Genomic DNA, 22,147 nt, shown 5'->3' on the forward strand with positions numbered 1-22,147 from the left:
AGCAAACCCACGTAACCGCTCCCGTTTACGAGCTGTTATATCTTCCCGTTTGGCTGAAACTGTGACAATTTAAGGACTTCTTCTAACAGGGAAGGCTGAAGCAGTAAATATGGTTGATGCTGGGGGAAAGTCAGAGGTTTCTCGCTATAATGAGATTTGTTCCTGCGGATTTGTGGCACTTACAATTCCTCCTCATAGGTTCTTCTCTTGTCCGTTTGATCACCTAACACAAGATTATGTTATGGATCGGGATTAGCTCCGGAGGGAGCGGCCTGGCATAGGTGTGTCTTTCTGCACCCTAAGAGGCTTATGGGAAAATATGTGCTGGCTAATAGCCTTATATACAGGACTGTCTCAGAAAATTAGAATATTGTGATAAAGTTCTTTATTTTCTGTAATGCAATTAAAAAAACAAAAATGTCATGCATTCTGGATTCATTACAAATCAACTGAAATATTGCAAGCCTTTTATTCTTTTAATATTGCTGATTATGGCTTACAGCTTAAGAAAACTCAAATATCCTATCTCTAAATATTAGAATATCATGAAAAAGTATACTAGTAGGGTATTAAACAAATCACTTGAATCGTCTAATTAACTCGAAACACCTGGAAACACATTTTCAAATGTTTGATTTTATTTTGCTGTTATAAATCTTTTTTTTTAACTTGGTCTGAGGAAATATTCAAATTTTATGAGATAGGATTTTAGAGTTTTCTTAAGCTGTAAGCCATAATCAGCAATATTAAAAGAATAAAAGGCTTGCAATATTTCAGTTGATTTGTAATGAATCCAGAATGCATGACATTTTTGTTTTTTTAATTGCATTACAGAAAATAAAGAACTTTATCACAATATTCTAATTTTCTGAGACAGTCCTGTATTTCTGCTTTTTTTTTTCAAGAGAGAATCAGATTTCTCTTCCCCCTCCCTCCTTAAAAAAAATTGTCACATAGACGTTGATTTGACATACACTGCAAATCCAGTTTTACTGTGTAATACGTCTGAACGTGCCGATAAAGCTTTGGCTTTGAGTCTGACTTCACCACAGGAGAGGAGCTTTGCAACAACACAGGCCTGTCACATGGGGAGTCACAGTATTCTCATATATATTCAGTGTTGAGTCACTTGCAAAGGGAAAAACCCACCACCCTTTTTTCTCATCGCGACCGTTTTTTTTTTCTGAGACTGTAAGTGAGAGACAGCGAGAGAAATGCAGCGTGCCAAGAGGAAGAAATACTGCAAACTGGAAGACTGAATGAATTCAAACTGATGACTATTAGTTTATGCAGGATGTGCATGCAGCTTCGCACATTTCTTTTTCATGCCACGCTTTCTCACAACGTCTTCACATTCGCAGTAGTACACGTTAAACCTGGAAACAAGCTGAAGTGTCAAATTAGCCATCTGGCAAACACACTAGGGCAAACAAAAGCTTCTGGTAGATGGGCCATGTGATCATATTGTTTGTGTCACAATAGTTGGATATTTTAGGTGTCTGATACGGCTTCATTGATCTCTTACTCGAGCAGGACTTCGTGGGCCGCACGTATCTGTCTCCGCACTGCCTGAAGCGATGTGCCGTTGTCGCCGCCTCCGCCTCCACCGCCGCCGCCATGAAACACAACCCAGCGCTGAAGTTTATGGACAGGATTGGACAGGATTGTCTTTTGGTTGATAGGAATTATTTTCCTCTCACTCATCTACTGATCTACCATCTCATTTCTTTTCATCCGATCTCCACCCCTCCTTCTTCTTGTCATTTAACTCTCTTTTCTTTTTTTTTCTTCTCTCCCTTCAGCCTCCCCATCCCTCTTTCTCTGCAGGCCGAGTCGACCTCGTCAGCAGAATCAACAACGCCGGGGCCATTTTTGCAGCGGGGTTCCCATGCATTGCTTAACAGGCTCTTATTCAGCACGGGTGGAATTAGGCAGCAGGTACACGGAGCCCCGTGTTGTCGCCGGCGTAAATCAAGGTCCTGTCTTAAAAAAGCCTGCAAATTACCGGCGAAGCGGCGTGCGCGGTGAACCCGAACGCATTCTGTGCTCACAGCCGTATTTGCTCGAGAAAAACACAGAAAGAGCACACGGGCCACTGGCGCTCTGCACCTGCAGTTCATGTTTCGTCAATTGAAGCTGATAACGGTGGACATTTATGAGCCGATGAATTATACGACGGCCTCTCTCTTTGCTCGCAAAAAGGCATGTTGGGAGAATGCAGTTATAAATAGGCACATACATACAGTACGTGTGTCGCAGCGGGTTCATAACCAGCCGAGGATGCCGGTGGGCTTTTTTTGTTCCCGGTGCTGTCTTGGTGTACCCTGCCTGCTGTGACATTTATCCTACATTGGAGTGAATACCCCCGCCGCCCTCACCCGAGAAACCTCCACCACCTCCGGGTCACGCCTCCATCCTCAGTCGAGCTGAAATGTCAGCCGCTCTCGTTCCGTCTGCCTTTGTCAGGCCTTGACGACCGGGGTCTTCTCCCACATGGGCGGTGATGCGTTGAGGTCGCTCCACTTTGACTTCATGTCTGATGAATGCAGCGGGGATCTCAATAACCGTAAAAGCGGCACACAAGTCAATATTTTGATATTACCGGTGAATGAAATGACGGCGGAAGGGCTCATCTGTTTCACAGAGACTGGCAACGCTGCAAAACGTTCACTTTCAATCCGCGTTTACCTTCATTCGTTGAGCAAGAGTTGAGCGTTTCAAGTTCAGTTGCATCAGGTGTGTGTCATTGAATCACTACACTAAATGTCTTGATGTTATGGCCAACGATTTTGATTATTTTGTTTTATATATATTGATTTTTTAATTAATTTAGAATTAATAATAATTACAAAACGTATTTAACAAAATTATAATGCTCAATTTACAGTTTTAAGATGATTCTCCTCAGGACAGAACCCTAGAAGAATCAGGTCGTTATTATATATGCCGTGTTGGCCGTCTCATTGCTGTGCTACTGGGCTGAAAGGGATTAGAAATTGGTACATTATTGGACAATATGAAGGATAACAATAACTTTTAAAACGATCATTATTAAGAAACAACAGAGACATTTTGTCTGCCGAATCCAAAGAAGAAGACTTACAGTTAGCCCTTTGCTAACTTGAATAACACAGATCCCTTAAACATACAATGATATTGGACCATATTCTTTATATTCAGACAGAGAAACCAGTCAATTCGCTCAAAACAATTCATCTATTGTTTCACAGACAAAACAGAAGTGACTCACTCAATGCTCGACAGAGCCCATTGGTTGTTTCTCCAGCCCACCCCGATACTGCTGATTTTCCAGTTTGGCTGAATCCTCTGCATTCATATAATGGACACATATTAAACATTTAAATATGAATGTAAGTGTTCTTCTGTGTCTGCTAGATGTTTGAGAGTAAGTCCTAGCCATGAAAACCTTATGAAGCAATAAAAAGTCAGAAATCTGTGAGCACAAAATTCAATTGTTGGAGCTTTTAGAATTACATTAATTAAATGAACAAAACGTTGTTACAATGGATAAATACTCAATATATAAATACTTTAAAAACTTTTGTTTGGAACAGTTTGGACTACACATGTTCAACAACAAAAAAACGACATACTTATAATTTCAAAACCAGGTCAAATTAGCCAAAATGTAGCCGGGTGATATCAAGTGAAACGTGTTGATTTTCCACATGTCCACACTGCACATGGTGCTCTAATGAAGGGCTTTGAGATGTAGCAGTCTCACACCAGTAACAGCTGCAACATCGCACGGTTCATGTGACATGTGACAGACCAGCACGATGGAAACGTTTCAGCGGTGCCGCTCCGCCCTCGTTTGAGGCATCGCACGTGCATTTTTACCGTTCGAATCTTTAACAGGAAGTGGATCGTTGAAGTCGTCACCGTGTATGGAAACACACAGTGTTGCGTGTACGTTTTTTTTCTTCTACTGTTTAAATCATAGCGCGGTGTGCAGCAGTGAATAAACCAATGAGTTCATCGCGGAGGAAATAGGAATCCTCCAGGGTCGGGGGGGGGGGGGGGGGGGAATGTACCCTCTGGATGTAACGGGTGTAAGAAGTGCACCGCTTCATACCAGCAAAAGAAAATCCATGAGCTTTTTGTAATAAGTTCAATCAACGACACTGCTGCAATTATTGCATGGAGACATGTTCTATTGTCCTCTGCTGTTTAGTTTTTTTTTCATTGTAACAAGTGACATGCATTCATGATTCCTGTGGAGATCGGCTTTCTTGTGAGAGCTGAATTACGGCTGTAGAATATGGATTTTCTTTTTTCTTACAAACCTCATCCCAAAAATGTTGTAGAAATAGAACAACAACTAATAATAGCTGGAAATGTTCATAAATCATTGACTGCATCGCACAAATCTTAGATTTTACAGACGACAGAAGAACATGAGAGTGAGGAGGTACAAGGTGTAATGATAATAAAAAGGCTTGTTTTATAAAAGAGAGTTGTGTTCTGAATATAGAGCAGTTAAAGTATCCCAGTGTTGCTCTGTACTGACTCAAAAAATAAGCTTTTATGTTTTCATTTCACACTACCAGTATATTTAGTTTGACTGCTAATAATGCTCTGTCTGATCAGGGCCGAGTATATTTGTTCCCATGCACACTGAACACGTTGTGGATGGGTTGCCATGACATTTGGTTGAGATGTTCATGCTCCTCAGAGGATGAATCCCAGGGTCTTCATGACGAGGTTTAGAGCTGTGTGTCCAGGTCTAAACATTTGATAGGACATCCATACTTTTTGTTACAATTTGTCAATACGATACTGATCATTTCTTAATTGGGTAGTTGATTGATGAAATTAATGCAAAAAGAAAAATGAATTACAGATAGTCACGATACGTTAATAACGGCCATTAATAGCAGATTTTTAAAAGCAAACGTGAGCAGAATTAAACTAAAATATTTGAGCTAGTTTGTATAAAGAAATAATCTGGTGCTTTAAATAAATACTATAAATGAGATAAAACGTTAAATAAATAGTTCTAACATATGACAATAAATAAAATAACAAATAATAGAAGAATAGCTGTGCAGCAGGTTCTGATGTTGCATTGTTTTCCAGTTATGTGATTCAGGCCAGCTATTCCTACTATACAGGTTCATATATATATATATATATATATATATATATACACACACACACACTGTATATTACTGTGTATGATTATTGTGCAGTATGGAATCTTGATCTCAGCAAAAATGCCAAAAACATGGTTGCTCCAACTTCTCGAAGGTTCTCTTTGTCTTTTATTGTTATGAACAGATCATGTGTTTATTGGAAAAAATCAGACATTTAGATCAAACTGTAATTATGTCCAGTTCACGGTCTGGGACTTTGTGATGGACATTTGATCAATTTCTATTGCAAATTCATAATTCAAGCCACAATATAAATGAGAAAAGGATTAGATCATGAGCCCTGATTTGAATAAAATTACACTGCCTGTCTCACAGCTTGAAACACACAACACAAGCGCACACACACGCACAGCCCCAGTGAATGTCACACACTAGAACACGTCAGGAGGCGTAGTGAGGCTTCATGTGGACCCCGACTCACTGATCAACGAGTCCATCCCCCCACACACACACACACACACTGTTAGCTCTCCACAATGTGTGTGTGTGTGTGTAGGTCAAAGCTCAGCAGTGCTCATGGTCGGGACGCTTTTCTAAAGGAGCCTCTCGCTCCGGTTGACCAGCACGATGGCTTTCTAACGCGGGCCTCGTCGTCGCTGTGCGGAAGGTACCTGCGAATCCAAGAAGTAGGTTATTCTCGTTTCCTCGACGCTCCGCTCGGCACGTTGCTCCGTCTCGTAAACATCCTCCTCCCACGTCCCCCTGTACCATACGACTACAGCATCTCGGATCAAGTGAAGGATGACAAAAGGCAGGAAAACAAAGAGGATGTTTCACTCCGACATACCGAGGGAGTTGCTTTGTTTACCTGTGTGGGCTTATTACTCCATGGTAGGTGAGGCATAGAAGAACAACAGCGGGCCCAGAAAAGCACACTGGAAAGTTGTGCTTTATTCTTGACAAGCATCCGCCTTCCTTTCTTTTGAAAGGTGTAATTATTGCGTGCAGAGTTTGTTAACACATATGTGGGGCCCTCAGTAACACTGGATATTGATATTTATTTTATTGTATTTGTATTGTTATTGATTGTTAATTGTGTCATTATTCTCCTGGTGTGTGTATGCATGTGTGTGAAGGGTTAACAATGGTACAGGCACTCAGGTCAGCTCAGGGGTCCTTCTGGATGAAAGCGAGGGAAAACCTTCCGCTAGTAGTTAGCCAGATAGATCCACAGCCTGCAAGTCTGCAGTGATGTTGCTGAGTGTGTTCTGTTTCTGTGCTTTCAGGTCAGTAAACGTGATTAACTATATAAAGGTAGCGACAGGGATCATCGTCAGTAATCCGAATATGTAATATGTAATATGTGAATGTATGTCGGAGTTGCGTGAATGTGATGTGATGATGTGTCGAAGGGTATATAGTGCGTCAGAGTCATGCTAGCGAGTGAGGAACAGTAGTAACCACCTGTAACCTGTGAGAATGAGAGTTGTGTGAACGTGCAGAATGTCGCCAGGGTGAATGGAGTAGTTAGAGTGATAGAGTAAGCCAATGTGTTGTTTGTATGTATATGTATAAAGTAGTTAGCCAGATAGATCCACAGCCTGCAAGTCTGCAGTGATGTTGCTGAGTGTGTTCTGTTTCTGTGCTTTCAGTTTCCGTGAGTTGATATAAACCATTCAAAAACCATACACGCCTGGATGTCATATGTCCAAGTGTGCAACACATATGTTTATTTATCTGCTCTTCAGCCACGTGTATTCCTTTTCATTCCCTCTGAATTGTCTGGAGGTTTGAATAATTGAAGTGATTTGTGTTCTCTTAAGGGCGATAAAGGAAGGGCCCAGGGGAACGGCTGAGATTTAAAATACACAGGGCCCTAAAGTGTATCTCCAGCCGCTTCCTTAAACACCCCTTTTACCATTTAAATATGTCTTTATGAGTTTTTAATATGGAAGAAAACAAAGGAGAGAGAGAGTAAAAGATTCCAACTGACATGTTTTTCAAGAGCCAGATGATAAAAAGGAATAATAAACATTTGTTTTTAAAATAAATACAGTTTATCCTTCAACCCTAAATATAGACACAGCTTTTTTTCCTCTTTTTTTTTCATGCAGCCAGCTGTATATCGTTGACTGCCTGCAAGCCTTTCCCTAAATGTTGGCAGAGACATTATTATTCTAATGTTGCCCGGAGCCTCGGCAGCATTTTGAAAGGTTAAACAGCACTTTAAACGTAGGCTGTCCATAAATGTTAAAAGCACACAATGATTGCTGGAGCGGCGTGCTTATGTAAAAGCACCAGAAAAAAACAGACCATTGCCCATGCCAAAAAAAACCCGGTGAGGGTTGAGACAGCGACGGTCACCCCGTGATGTGTGCGGCAGCCTCAAAAGGTCATTGCATCATCACACCTCCTGTGTAATCGAATCACACCTCCTGTGTAATCGCTGCGGAGGTACGGAGCACCGTTCCATTCCACGTTAAACAGCGAGCAGCGGCAACACACTTCTAAGAGCCGACGCAACAGTTGTTGAGGCAGCTTCGAAGAACCCCCCCCCCCCCCCGCATGGGACTCAGGTTGGTGAAGTGTTCTGGAGTTTTCTTAGATGCCATTGTTTTGATGCCTTAGTGTTCGTTCAACAGAAAGAAAGCACCCTTTCATGAAGTGAGGCAAAATAAGAGCAACAACGGGACACTGTGGCGCGGTTCCCTCCACTGATCTGTCATATTCATCTCACCTGCATTACTCTCGTGGCTCAGAGTGTCTGAAGCACACGGGTCTCATGTGTTAGCTGATGAGGGATCTAAAGATGAGCTTTAACCGGAAATCTTTTTATTTCACAAATATTATCCTACCGATTATTATTTTGAGGAAGGTGAAATCTGTCTCGCCGGACCAGGTTCCAACAAATCTCAGTGGAAACTGAGGAAGAAGTCACACACGCACAGTCCTGAGAATAGGTCTCATTGGCCTCAAGAAAGAAACCTGTGTAAGGGTTGCAATAGCACACTGCACAGGCGTTTCCACTGAATGCACCACGTCTCTCCACATGTTAAAGATCAAGGATGACTCTCGGAGTATGAATGAGTCCACTGAGCGATCCGCCATTGCGGCGGCGTCAGGTTGCACTGACTCATCCGAATGCGCCCACGGTTGCTGGCAGTAATTCCATTAAATGTTTGCCGTTGACAAACACAGATGTATTTACAATTGAACACAGTCAAATGTAGATTGAAGGCTTTACGAGGACACCTGCATCTTTTGTTCACGCATTCAAAACAAGCATGCATTGTGCGAGCAACAAAGCTCCCGCTTTAGTTAAAACTCGGCTACTTCCCGGTTTCTTCGGATTAGTGTGAGCATACAGAGTATTTGTAGTCTACACGACGACAATAATTAGTTTAAAACGGGATATTAATATCATCAGTAAAGCTTCTGTTTAGTATTCTAAAACAATGCTATGCAACTCAGTAGAAACAGGAAGGTGTGTTTGGGTATCTTTGCTTCTTGTGAAGCACAATAGTTTCTGATACTGGATTGACAACTCTTCGTGTTATCCTGGCTTCATTGATTTTAAAAACAAAGGCCACCCAGCTAAGGGGGGCCTCTACAGTGTGTAAAAAATTGGACCATCCCGAAAAAATATAATGATGTTGCATACCAGATTAAACAGCACAGGGTATGTAAATCATGTGTATATGCTCTAAACACCACTCGCCACCAAAGCCCAACATTACCAAATCTCTCTCTTCGTCCAGTTTTAAACCGGGTTTGTCCCCAAAAAATGGGGGTGGCTGGTTTCACCTCACTCTCGCAGCAATCTCTCTAACCCCGTCTCTCCATCTCTCTAATTTTGTTCTGCTTCACTTTATCAAAGTCAAGCTATGCAGAGAGACTGTTCACATATTGTAATATAATATGGAAGAGGTTTAAACCTGCAGCTGCGTCACTCTAATAAGATGATCACTCTGGAAGTGCTTTCTTTTTCATTTTCTCTGTGTTTCATCTTCAAAAACATTTAACCAGTAACACATTTAGTGATTTATAGACATCTGAAAAAAATCTCACAAAAGGTACCTTTATTATAACCCCCAAAATTATTTAAATAGCGTATGTGGTTATTGAGAAAAACTCATTTTAGTATGTGTAAGCAATATCTTGCAATTATCTGCCCAAAAAAAGGCTTACATTTATAATAAAATGTAGGGGGTTGTGTTTTGTCACATGTTTTGTGACAAGTGGCTGAACTGATGCCGGGTTGCCAGGTGTAACTCACATTCAGTGTTTGGTGGGGTTGAGGTCGGTGCTCAAGACTAGTGAAGTTCTTCCACACCAAATGGGGAACACTGTTTATTTATGTAACTGGCTTTGAGCAATAAGGCCTTGTCATGTTGACATTTGGAAAGGAACAAAAACACCCGCTGTCATGATCTGGAGTTTGTGTCTAGTTTTGTGTCTTGTTTTGAAGTCCTTGTGTCATCTGTCTCCCTGTGATTGTCTGCCCTGGCCCTGATTGTTTCCTTCTGTGTGATTGCTGGTCCCGCCCTCATTGTGTCCACCTGTGTCTCGTTCCCCGTTGTCCAATCCTCTCACCTTGCCTGTGTATGTAAACCCTGTTCGTCTCATTCCCAGTGTGGCTTCGTACTGTTTGGTCTGCGTTTTTCTCGTTCTTGTCTGGTCTGGTCTGTGATTTTTGTAATTAAATAGTTTGTGGAGTAATGTCGGTGTTTGGGTCCTCTCTTGCTGCGACAACCGTGACCACACCTGACAGAACGAAGCCACCAATAATGGACCCAGCCTTCAAACCCCAGATTATGGACTCTGCAAGATCCAGTTTCTGCAGTTTCCGCTGCACGGTTCCTGCCTGGCCAGCTTATGCTGATGTTCTTCTTGAGGAGATGTGGGAGTCCCTCCGGGCCCTGCAATCAGTGTTGGCGGTTCCTGTCCCCGATGTTCCAGTCCCCGGAGTTCCATCACCGGTTCCAGACCCCGAGGTTCCATTCCCCGGTGTTCCGTCACAGGCTCCAGACCCCGAGGTTCCAGTCCCTGGAGTTCCATCACCGGTTCCAGTCCACGATGTTCCGGTTCCAGTCCCCGGTGTTCCGTCACCGGTTCCAGTCCACGATGTTCCGGTCCCCGGAGTTCCGCCGCCGCCTCCAGCCCCCGATGTTCTGGTTCTAGTCCCCGGTGTTCCGTCGCCGGTTCCAGCCCCCGATGTTCCGGTTCCGGTCCCCGGTGTTCCGTCGCCGGCTCCTGTCCCCGATGTTCCGGTCCCCGGTGTTCCGTCGCCGGCTCCTGTCCCCGATGTTCCAGTCCCCGGTGTTCCGCCTCCGTTCCGCCCGGTTCTCCCCATCCCGCCTCCGTCCCGGTCAGTCACAGTTCCCCGTGATCCGTCCCGTCCAGCCCCGGTTCCCCATGTCTCGTCGCCTGGTCCTGGTCCCACAGGGACCCCATCCCCAGACCCCTGGGACTTCCTCTCCTGAGCCCGGTCCCCTAGCTCCCCGCCCTTGTCCTCCGGCCCGCCCTCCAGAGCACGCCCCTTGGCCTGTTTATCGTCCTGCGGCCCGCCCCCCGGACTGCTTCTGCAGCCTTGGACCCGGCTCCCCTCCACCCACCCTTGTGGAACGCTTGGCCGTCTGGAATTCCTCCCTTGAGGGGGTTGGTACTGTCATGATCTGGAGTTTGTGTCTAGTTTTGTGTCTTGTTTTGAAGTCCTTGTGTCATCTGGCTCCCTGTGATTGTCTGCCCTGGCCCTGATTGTTTCCTTCTGTGTGATTGCTGGTCCCGCCCTCATTGTGTCTCGTTCCCCGTTGTCCAATCCTCTCACCTTGCCTGTGTATGTAAACCCTGTTCGTCTCATTCCCAGTGTGGCTTCGTACTGTTTGGTCCGCGTTTTTCTCGTTCCTGTCTGGTCTGGTCTCTTGCTGCGACAACCGTGACCACACATGACACCCGCTGGAGCATTACGAGTTCCCCTCCATGAAGTGAAAGCTGCCTAAATACAGTTCTCAATGCAACATATAATTTAACACACCCACAGTAGTGTGCTTAATCCTCCAGTGCTCAAATAATATACAAAGCAATACAATATAATATTCCTGGCAATGTACACAAAATAATTATCAGACAAAGAAAGGGTTGGGGGAATTGGTGTTATAACTGAAGAGTAGACATGTCCACAAAAGAATCAACATTGGCTTTGTACCACTGGGATGAGAACGTGTTTATCAATGTGTGGATGCAATGTATGGAATGGGTGAGATGTAGAAAGTAGGATATACAAATATCCATCATTTCAAGAAAATGTCTGAAGAATTTTCTTTAGGTATCGGGAAGAGGACGTTTATGTTTAAATAGATTTATTATGTTATAGAATCCTTATATAATAGTCAAGCAGTGTTGATTAGAGGTGGTATGAAAAATACTCAAGTAAAAGGACAAATATAAAAATGTAAACTGATTTATTCCCTCAGTAAACATTGTAAACACGAGTTTATAATCTCAAACTAGTTTAAAGTCTTCTTCAATACAGCATGATATTCAGAAAATGATGTTCCATTTAGAGTCAAACAGACCATAAAGAAGCTTGTGGGCGGGGCTACAAAATGATTGACCCTCTCGTATCACTTCTAGTGCAAAAAACAAATTGATGAAGTACACGTGTTTTATTCTGTTTAGGTTATTCTTGTTCATTTGTTTTCTTGTTATTTCTCCATGTTCAAAATTAAAAAATCCGCTCTAATCTCCTATCCCTGCTGCCACGCATGTCACATGGAAGTCACGTGATGCTTTTGCCAGTCAGGTCTTTTTTGAAGCCCCAACCCCACCCCGCCATCTTAATGTAGGCTCTGAGTCCGCTTGCCTCACTCAGAGCCTAGATGCCAAAAGTCAACAATGTATATATTCTACGTTCTAATCCACATGGCCACATGATCTTGATCTCTAATTTGGGCCGAAATGGTCACCTAAACCCCCAAAGCATCCCGCAGGGTGGGCCCAGATATATCCCAAAACCTATCGTGGAACTGCATGCTCATGTTGAATCCCTCATCGCTGTGGCCATCCGGATCGATAACCGTCTTCGAAAGAGAGAGGGCGTCGGCGCAACCGAGATGTTATTCCCAGCTTCCAGAATTAGCCTCGAGGGTCGCGCCGCCAGCGGAGGATTTCAGCTCATGTTACCGGACCATCAGAGGACTACACTTCTGAATGACTCCGGTGAACCCATGCAGCTTGGAAGAACCAGGCTTTCTCTGGAGGAGAGGCAGCGCCGTCTACGGGAGGGTTGCTGTTTCTACTGCGGCCAGCCGGGTCATCAACTCGCTTCATGCCCGGGAAAAGATCGTGCTCACCAGTCAAAAGGAGGAGCGCGTGAGCAAGTTTCCCGCAGACTTCCCTCCTCGACCTGTTACTCAGGTAGACATTTGTATTAACAATCAGACCATTGACCAGGGGGTGTTAATAGACTCAGGGGCTGACGAAAGCCTTATAGACTGGGGCCTAGTCAAACAGCTAAAAATAAAAACTGTCCCGCTATCTCATCCTGTTAGTGCCAGTGCCTTAGACGGCCGCTTGTTGTTCACAGTTACCCATTGCACTGAGCCCATACGGATTACTATAAATAAGGACCATACCGAGAGCATGCAATTTCATATTTTTGAGTCGACTCAGCATCCGATTATTTTGGGGTTTCCTTGGCTGAAGATCCACAATCCTCACATAGACTGGCCTTCAGGGAAAGTTAAGGAATGGGGAGAGGATTGTAAGGGCAGGTGTAAACTTGCAACCTGTTAATGCACCAACAGACTCTAGTAGGATCATTATAGATCACCCTGACTATCCTGATCTACACAAGGTACCTTCCTGTTACCATGATTTAAAAGAAGCGTTTAACAAGTCTAAAGCCTTGTCGCTACCTCCTCACCGAGATTTTGACTGTCCATTGATCTCTTACAGGAGCCCCCATTCCCAAGGGGAGACTTTACTCGATTTCGAGACCTGAGAGAACAGCAATGGATGAATACATCTCCTCTTCACTCAAATCAGGGATTATCCGTCCTTCATCGTCTCCAGCAGGAGCGGGATTCTTTTTTGTGGGAAAGAAAGACGGGTCTCTGAGACCTTGCATAGACTACAGTCCACTAAATGACATTACGGTGAAGAACCGCTATCCTCTGCCACTCATGTCATCTGCTTTTGAACTGCTTCAACGGCCAAGATATTCACCAAGTTGGATTTAAGAAATGCATATCACTTGGTTAGAATAAAACAAGGGGATGAGTGGAAGACTGGATTCAACACTCAGAATGGTCACTATGAGTACTTGGTAATGCCTTTTGGACTGTGCAATGCACCGGCTGTTTTTCAAGCTTTTGTGAATGAGGTTTTGCGGAATTCTTGAATATTTCAGTGTTTGTGTATCTGGATGACATACTGATTTTCTCCCCAGACGCTAAATCTCATGTTAACCATGTCCGCCAAGTTTTGCAGAAACTACTGGATAATCAGCTATATGTCAAGGCAGAGAAGTGCGAGTTCCACACAGAAGAGGTGTCTTTCTTAGGATACATAGTCTCACCTAATCATATCCAAATGGATCCTGCGAAAGTCAGTGCAGTATCCCAGTGGCCCACACCAGACTCCAGGAAAAGGTTCAGCAGTTCCTAGGATTTGCTAACTTCTATAGGAAGTTTATTAGGAATTTCAGTTCTGTTGCTGCTCCTCTGCATGTTCTGACTTCTCCTAAGGTTCCTTCAAGTGGACCCCCCAGGCGGATCTTGCTTTCAAACTTCTCAGAGATAGATTCACCTCAGCTCCCATACTCACCATTCCAGATCCCCAGCGCCAGTTTATGGTCGAGGTGGATGCTTCCAATGAGGGAATTGGAGGAGTACTGTCTCAACGTTCTGCAGAAGACAACAAGATGCATCCATGTGCTTACCTGTCGCGGAAGTTGACAACGGCAGAGCGGAATTATGACGTGGGAAACAAGGAATTGTTAGCTGTAAAAGCTGCCCTCGAGGAATGGAGACACTGGCTAGAGGGTGCAGAGCAACCGTTTTAGTCTGGACAGATCACAAGAATCTAGAATATATAAGAAAGGCAAGCGTCTCAACTCCCGTCAGGCCAGGTGGACACTTTTCTTTAGTAGATTCAACTTCACACTCTCTTTTCGTCCCGGGTCTCAGAATCAAAACCCGATGCTTTGTCTCGTCTTACGATCCCGAACCACTTGCGGTGAGCCCAAGACCATCCTTCCACTTAACCGGGTGATCGGAGCCTTTTCCTGGCAAGTGGAGTCAGGCGTTAAAGAGGCAAATGTCATGAATCCAGCGCCTAGCGAGTGTCCCAACAATCTGCTGTTTGTTCTGAGGCTCTTCACTCAAGGTCATCCACTGGGCTCACTCATCTGTGCTTCGTGCCATCCGGGAGTAGCAAGAACAATGTTCAGGATTCAACAACGTTTCTGATGGCCATCCATGAAGAAAAGTGTGGCCGAGTATGTAGCGGCTTGTCCGGTGTGTGCGTGTAATAAGACCTCATCTCAAGTTAAGATGGGCTTGCTCCAGCCGCTGCCGATTCCCCATCGTCCTTGGTCACACATTTCGATGGATTTTGTGACAGGATTTCCTCATCCAGAGGCAAGACTACGGTTCTAACAGTGGTTGATCGATTTTCAAAGATGGCTCACTTCATCCCATTGACCAAGCTTCCTCTGCCAAAGTCACCGCAGAGGTCATGATGAATCACGTATTCAGGATCCATGGATTCCCTAATGACATTGTTTCCGACAGGGGTCCACAATTCATTTCCGCCTTCTGGAAAGAGTTTTGTCGACTCATAGGTGCCACCGTCAGCCTGTCATCAGGATATCACCTCAGTCAAATGGACAGTCGGAGCGTCTGAACCAAGAACTAGAGACTACGCCACGTTGTCTCGTCTCCCGGAACCAGACCACCTGGGTGACCACCTCACATGGTCGAGGTTGCCCACAATACCCTTCCCACGGCGGCCACAGGTCTCTCTCCATTCCATTGTGTCAATGGTTTCCAGCCTCCACTTTTCCCTAACAACGAGGAAGAGGTGATGGTTCCATCGGCACATGCCATGATCAGACGTTGTCGCAGAGTTTGGGCTGGTGCTGCCAGTCTCTTCTCCGCAGTTCAGCTCGGATGAAGGCTGTTGCGGACGTTCATCGCAGGGTCGCTCCCTCCTACAGTCCAGGCCAAAAGGTTTGGCTCTCTACCAAAGACTTACCACTCCATGTCGCCTCAAAGAAACTGGCTCGAGATTTGTGGGTCCGTTTCAGAGTCATCAACCAGCGTCGACGCTTGCAACTCCCAGGACCTTGAGAGTGCACCCAACGTTTCACGTTAGTAAAATCAAGCCGGTGTGTGAGAGCACACTTGTTCCCGCCCCCTCCACCGCCCCAGTTCTTTGAAGGGGGTGACGTTTACAAGGTCCGTAAGCTACTGGAGGTCCGTAATAGGGGAGGGCAAGCAATTCCTAGTAGACTGGAAGGGTTACGGTCCTGAGGCTAGAAGCTGGATAGCTGCTTCATTTATCGAGACAAGACTCTTATCCACGACTTTTACAATCAGCCTGGGCCATCAGGAGTTGGCCCTAGAGGGGGGGGTACTGTTGTGCACCGACAGATATGCTAGAGAGGTTCATGTCATTTATGTTCGCTTTCTCTCATTCCAGGCTTCCTGATTGTTTTCACCTGTCATCACACCTGTCTCCTATGCTCATCAGTGTCAGCCCCGCCCGTGATTGGTCCCACCTGTGTCTTGTTACCATGTGCTTAAATTCCCCTGTCTCCCAGTGTTCCTTGTCAGTTCGTCTGGTCTTTTGCCATGATCAGGTCGGGTTAGGTTGTGCTCTTGAAAAGTTTTTGATCCCTCACTACGTGAGCGCTTTCATTTTGTTCACGGCAGAACCGAAAAATAAAGTACTTACAAATACTTTATCTCTGTCTCCCGGGTCGTGCAATTGGGTCCTACTTCCTAAGTGTCTGAGATCGTAACAGGTACCCCTGGGACTTCCTCTCCTGAGCCCGGTCCCCTAGCTCCCCGCCCTTGTCCTCCGGCCCGCCCTCCAGAGCACGCCCCTTGGCCTGTTTATCGTCCTGCGGCCGCCCCGGACTGCTTCTGCAGCCTTGGACCCTCCTCAGCTCCCCTCCACCACCCTTGTGGGACTTTTGGCTCTGGAATCGTTCCTTGAGGGGGTTGGTACTGTCATGATCTGGAGTTTGTGTCTTGTTTTGAAGTCCTTGTGTCATCTGGCTCCCTGTGATTGTCTGCCCTGGCCCTGATTGTTTCCTTCTGTGTGATTGCTGGTCCCGCCTCATTGTGTCTCGTTCCCCGTTGTCCAATCCTCTCACCTTGCCTGTGTATGTAAACCCTGTTCGTCTCATTCCCAGTGTGGCTTCGTACTGTTTGGTCCGCGTTTTTCTCGTTCCTGTCTGGTCTGGTCTCTTGCTGCGACAACCGTGACCACACATGACACCCGCTGGAGCATTACGAGTTCCCCTCCATGAAGTGAAAGCTGCCTAAATACAGTTCTCACTGCAACATATAATTTAACACACCCACAGTAGTGTGCTTTTTCCTCCAGTGCTCAAATAATATACAAAGCAATACAATATAATATTCCTGGCAATGTACACAAAATAATTATCAGACAAAGAAAGGGTTGGGGGAATTGGTGTTATAACCGAAGAGTAGACATGTCCACAAAAGAATCAACATTGGCTTTGTACCACTGGGATGAGAACGTGTTTATCAATGTGTGGATGCAATGTATGGAATGGGTGAGATGTAGAAAGTAGGATATACAAATATCCATCATTTCAAGAAAATGTCTGAAGAATTTTCTTTAGGTATCGGGAAGAGGACGTTTATGTTTAAATAGATTTATTATGTTATAGAATCCTTATATAATAGTCAAGCAGTGTTGATTAGAGGTGGTATGAAAAATACTCAAGTAAAAGGACAAATATAAAAATGTAAACTGATTTATTCCCTCAGTAAACATTGTAAACACGAGTTTATAATCTCAAACTAGTTTAAAGTCTTCTTCAATACAGCATGATATTCAGAAAATGATGTTCCATTTAGAGTCAAACAGACCATAAAGAAGCTTGTGGGCGGGGCTACAAAATGATTGACCCTCTCGTATCACTTCTAGTGCAAAAAACAAATTGATGAAGTACACGTGTTTTATTCTGTTTAGGTTATTCTTGTTCATTTGTTTTCTTGTTATTTCTCCATGTTCAAAATTAAAAAATCCGCTCTAATCTCCTATCCCTGCTGCCACGCATGTCACATGGAAGTCACGTGATGCTTTTGCCAGTCAGGTCTTTTTTGAAGCCCCAACCCCACCCCGCCATCTTAATGTAGGCTCTGAGTCCGCTTGCCTCACTCAGAGCCTAGATGCCAAAAGTCAACAATGTATATATTCTACGTTCTAATAATCCACATGGCCACATGATCTTGATCTCTAATTTGGAGCGAAATGGTCACCTAAACCCCCCAAAGCATCCCCGCAGGGTGGGCCCAGATATATCCCAAAACCTATCGTGGAACTGCATGCTCATGTTGAATATTTTGTACAAGGAGCCGTAATCAAATAACAACATGCATGCACCGCATACATGAGGAGTGTGACAATGAACCACCTCCCATTGATTTCAAAAGGTAACATTCCTTTTCAATGGCCGCCGAGCAGCTTGGCTGTAACCCTGCGGACGCATCACAGAGCTGGCCTTCTTCTTCTGCCCTCCTCCGTGGAGCTGATTTGGCACATTTTGGTCCGAATAAAAGACAGAACTGCCACCACTGGGACCAATGGGATGAGTAAGGTCGTTCCTTGTGAGCTCCCCTCCTGGATAATCCTACCCACAATTCATAGCCCAATGGGACACATCAAATATTACAGCACCGTGATTTTTACAGTTTCTGGCAGCCGCTGCTTCCCTCTCTTGTTGGATGCTGTCTCTACCTTGTCAACCGCCACGGCCTCAATCAGGATGTAAGAAAAGTTATATTTAGAAAATGTAGCCAGCAAGAAGGTGGCAATAGCACGGCAGAGGAGCCTTTTACTGGAGGTAGGAATATTCACTGCAACGATTCTACATCGTTTTCACGATTATGAACCAGAATATTTCTGATACGCCTATAGCCAATGAACTCAAATATGTATTTCCATCATCAACTACATTGTTTCACTTTGTTAAAGTCATGTATAGTGGTTATTGTTGGAGGAGAAAATGTGTTAACAATTATCTCTCCCAAAGGTCTATAGGGGAGTAAGCTAAATCATTCATAGGGGTCATGAGTAAAGGTCACAACCAAGGGGTCTTGAACTGAGCTTGAACTGGGCAGAATAAACAAAGCCTTCAGGGGTCTCCACATTCTATTTTGAGGAGAAACAGATGGACTCTGGAATGTGCACATCTCGGCAAGGTGTATAAGAGGAGGCGAATCAACCAGGAAGGCAGCATTAAGTCTGAGACTTCTCATTCGGAGGGTTCAGATTTTGCTCCACTCGGCCGGGTGTTTCCATGACTTGTTTGATGTGATTACTTATTTGTCTGATGACTTATTTGTCTAGTTGAATCACTTGTCCACTTGTTTGTACCTGGCTCACATTCTGATCATTTGTGAACTTGTTACTATATAATAAAGTGTGATAAGACCACCGTGCTTAAAATACTTTTGATTTCTCACAAGGCATCGGAACATTATTCCACCACAGTTATTTGCATAACAACGTAATTGACCAAAGTTGGCAAGTTGTTTAAATCTGGGTTGGTACCGGTGCGCAGCTTGGTTGGTAGCGGCCCGCAGCTCGGTTGGTACCGGTGCGCAGCTCAGTTGGTAGCGGGCTGCAATAAATGTGAATGAAAAAAAAAAAGTCTGAAAAATATGATATATACACCCGTCTGTGAATCTGAGCCTTTCAAGAGGTTGCTAAATACGTGGCACATCTTAGGAGGTCACGTATTACGGGGAAAAAAAGCTAGCGAACGCACAAGCTCTAACAAACAAAACCTTGCTTCCATTTCCAACGTCATCTTTGTGAAGCGGGGTTTTCTGAAATGACAGCAGCCAAAACTAAATTTGGGAGCAGACCGAACATAACAAACACACGTCGGGTGTCGTTGTCTCACCTCGAGATGGGACCGGCTCGTTGTAGATAAACAAGCTCAGGGCGCCCACTAATTCAGCGTAATGGCGAGTTTTATTCTTATGCACTTGATGCCGGTCGTATAATTTTACTACGTCATATTTATTACCTCATGTTTGGCCGGTCCGTGAAAATATTGTCTGACACAAAACCGGACCGGGGATCAAAAAAGGTTGGTGACCGCTGGTTTAAATTATGTATAATAGAGTGCTCAGAGCCAGGGTTAAGACATTATTAGGTCATAATTGTTCACAACTTACCCTTAATTGCATCATTTATAAAAAACTCTTCTTTTGGGTGATTTAAGTTAGACCTTGTAATAAACCCAAATCGCATCTGTTAATATCTCGTCAACTGTTGGCATCTCTGATCATTTCTCTCTTTTTTACTGTCAGTGGTTTGATACATTAGGACATTCCTGACTCAAGTGGCGACACATGTTCTTGATCTCTAACTCTCTTTTACCCTCCTTTTGAGATTCAAATGATAAAGAATGTAAATGAGCTCAGGTCTGATATAAATGGTCCAAAATGGACATGAAACATTTGTTTGCTTCCGTACTTCCTGTCTCAACTTCAGCCTTACATATATCTTTTAGAGAGACTTCAAATCTGATTAGTGTCTCTGGTACAATTTGTGATCAATTTAAATCTTATCCAAGAGATTGTTTTCTAAGTGTGGACGAATGTTCCTCGAAAAACTGAAAAATAACTTTTTATGTTCCTCAATGTTCAATTTGAGGTCTCTCACTTTTTCAATGTTACATGCCACCACTTTAAAATGTCATCAGGAGCCATGACATACGTTTCCATAGCTATGCTGATGACACACAGCTTCACATGGTCATAACAAAAACCCATTATGTTGCATCCTTTTATGACTATATGGTTCACATCTCTGGAACATCCTTCCCAAGGACCTGAGGAGAGCACAGCATGTTGGTAATATATACTTATTTTAATTGAGCATTATTTATGTGTTTATTTTTGACCTTTTTAGTCTATGTGAGGTGTGTTACATTTCCTTGTGTGTGAAAAGTACTTTGGCTTGTTATCTTCAGCGATAGTTTTAGCATCTGGTTGATTTTCTGTCACTGCTGTTTTGTGAGTGTGATTTTTAAATGATGTACTTATTCCACATAATTTAATTGTGTCCAAATAGACTATCTCACACACACACACACATACACACACCTAAGTTCCATAGAAAACAGTTGACTTGTGGTGTGAACAGATAACTGCTCAAGCAAAGTTGAGGTCGTTGGAGGCGCATCATTACTTGGTTTAAGTCGCTGCATCTGCCATCAGGGTTAACAGCACCACAGCTGAACTTCAGGCTGCATGGAGGTACTTTTCTGCACAATATTGCTAATTGGAGCAGCTGATATTGGCAGCGAGAGCGACAAGTCAGAAAACCGCTCAGAAAACCGCTCGGTGCCGCCTCTCAGCTTTATGCACACAGTGTGCTGGCTCCACCCTTTAGTGAAACACAGAGCTCAGGGGAGAAAAACTAGTGCAGTTCGTGATGGTGAATTAATTTATTTCATATCAGTTCATTTTGTATAGCCCAGAATCACAAATTACAAACTCTCTTCCGAGGGCTTTACAATCTCTACGACATCGCTGTCCCAGGACCTCACATCGGATCAGAAAAAATAGAAAAAAACCTTGCTTGGGAAAAAAAGGGATGGAGGCATTCCCACCCACACCCAGGGGCGGTTTTTCCTACAGGGCGCGGTTTTTCCTACAGGGCGCCATTCAGAGGGGGGCAGTTTTTCTTGCGCCCCATCTATATCTCCAACCAATATTTTGACATTTAAAAAATAAATCTAACATTAGGGTAAAATGAGTCAAAAATCTAAAATGGAAGGGGTACGTACCTCCTTGCCGCAGGCGACGAGGGAGTGAATGTGCACCGTTGATCAGGGGGGCGTGGCCGGAGCGTTGTTCAGCACAGACGTGACATTTTCTCAGGGATTTTGTTCTTTATTTAATGTTTGTTCATTGTTGCGATCATTGTTCTGTTTATTTGAAAGAAATTCAGTCTTGCAGGGCAAAATAGCGTTTGAAAGTTGCAATTCCGTTTTCGTGCAAAATCTTTTTTTTGGGGGGTGGCGCCACGAGTGAAGCTCGCCTAGAGCGCCAAATGTGCTAGGGCCGCCCCTGCCCACACCTCTATCTTTTACCACAGCGACTTGGATTGGATACAGACACGGTTTAATGTTGAAAAGCAACACACACACACGCTTGGATGCTAGTTTTACCTGCAGCTTTCTACATGGTTTGATTCCTATCGATGAGCACTAAATGACTAAACAGCCACCACCGATGGCGCCGACTAACTCTGCTTATGATGGTGTGTGTTTCTGTGTGTATGTGCCCACACTCGTGAGCCCTGATCTGCAGTGATACAGTGTGCTTTTTGCTGCTTTCATCTCAGACCCATCACAGTAAACAGGACAAATTAGACCCTCACATTTCACAGACTTTCACAATTCAGCTGTGTTTGTTTGATTTGCTTCACAGTGTTTTTCACTGGCTCCGCTCCCAGCAGGCAGCCGGGGAGCAACAGGCACCTGGCACCACTTATTGAGTCTCTAAATGTATTTACAGCTAGCCCTCCAGGTGTTACAGTAATGTGCTTCTATTGTGGTGGACCCCAGGGAGGTTCAGCGGCACCTCAGTCTGGTCTGAAGCCCTCATAGGAAGGTGTAGAAATTCATAAAGTTTCATTTTCACTGTAACTGCAGCGATCGGTAAGGATTGTGTTTTGATGTCAATCCAACACCTTGACATCTGTGCCCATACTATAACATTTGGTATGGAATGAGCACAGATCCA

Source organism: Pseudoliparis swirei, chromosome 19, assembly GCF_029220125.1.
Source record: "Pseudoliparis swirei isolate HS2019 ecotype Mariana Trench chromosome 19, NWPU_hadal_v1, whole genome shotgun sequence".
NCBI classification, from domain to species: domain Eukaryota; kingdom Metazoa; phylum Chordata; class Actinopteri; order Perciformes; family Liparidae; genus Pseudoliparis; species Pseudoliparis swirei.